The sequence below is a fragment of the Pagrus major genome, chromosome 11 (genome assembly GCF_040436345.1).
Source record: "Pagrus major chromosome 11, Pma_NU_1.0".
Classification (NCBI taxonomy): domain Eukaryota; kingdom Metazoa; phylum Chordata; class Actinopteri; order Spariformes; family Sparidae; genus Pagrus; species Pagrus major.
Genome location: NC_133225.1, coordinates 28,669,710 through 28,671,342, shown reverse-complemented (window position 1 = coordinate 28,671,342; position 1,633 = coordinate 28,669,710).

Genomic DNA, 1,633 nt, shown 5'->3' with positions numbered 1-1,633 from the left:
CAAATATTAACCATTTTAACTTCCTGGGGTTTTTTTAATTCATTTTTTTAACTAACCTTTCCAAGGTGAAACGGTGGCACCTGAATCTCTGCCAGCCGGGCTTTATGTCTATTGATGATTATCCAATGTCCTTGGCAGAGGACCATTCTGGCCATATATGCCATCTCGGAAATTTACAAAAGCAAAAATGTATCTCTTTTAACTTGTTTAAATGACATCTTTTTAGAAATAAATTTGGATCATTCAAACACGATTAGGTTTGTTTGTTTAGAATTTTGTTTTTGTTTGTTTAGAATTTTGTATGTAAATGTATTACAACAAATAGACACATTTTCTTGATGATACTGATTTACTTTTTCTCGCTTGCAGTCATTTACATGGCTGACATGAGATCAACCAGAGATCAAAAGCATGCAATAACAGAGAGCATTATTTTGTCGAATGTCACAAGTAACATACAGACTCAATTTTAAGTCCGTATTCCTGGTAAGGAATATTAGAAAGTACAAAACAAACAACACCATAAAAATATGACTTATAAAAAAATTGTAATCGCTTGTTACCTTGTGCAGAGATTGAATGTAAATATCCAAGCAACAATATCCAACAGAGGGCTTTTCTTTCCATGATAACTGGTGTTACTTCTCACACCTCCAGGTACAGACAAGCATGGATGTGATTGCAGATGGTATTTATTATGGAAATGACTCCGTTCCTCATAGAGGGAGTGACAAGGTATTGGCAACAGAGGCCACTTTCATACAACCTGAAAAACCAGGTAAGTCATGGACACGCATATTTAACACTTCAAACTAAATCATAAAACAACATTGTGATAGTTGTTGGACATGTAGTTGTGGTGCTTGTTTTTTACATGATCACATTCTCCTTTTTCAATGTTGAACAGTGCATTTTCCACTTCATTGTTATGCTTTGTCATTTCACTTGTCTTCTCATAAATGTTTAAAATGGCACTGATTGTCAATTTGTTTGTAGGGTTACATCATACCAATATTCATTAGCTAATCTTTTTTTTTTTCTGTTTGAATTCTAAATATTTCACTCTAACTGCTGCAGCTGCATGCCCAAGAACACCAAAATGAAAAAAAGCTATCTATACTCATTTTATTCTTGGGAGAATTAATTCACTTTTCAATAATATTGCCCTTACCTTCCTTTTTTCTTGTAAAATACTGATTTTTTTTTTTTTTTTTACCTATTCATCCCTAAAAAAAATAATAAAAAAATCATATATTCCATATGGAGATGGATGGCAAAAAACAAAAACAACGAATAATAAAAATCAATCTTTGCTTTCCTGAAGTGCTTACATGGGCTTACTTCATGCTTGCTATTCATAGAAATGTGTAACCTTTAAAGGGGGTGTGATGACCTTCTATTGTTTCAAATGGTCACAGGCCCAAAAGGTTGAGCTAGAGTCGTTGTCCATAAAACAAAACAGTTTAGCTTCATTAATTATTAAAAATACAGTATTTTTATAGACGCAAATTATCATATTTGGTTCGGAGACAAATAGGCAGACAATCAATTAATGAAATCAAAGTCCACTAGTAGTTCCAAGATGGAACCTGTTTCTCCCGACAGTTTCAGTGTAACACAGTATGCGCATGCG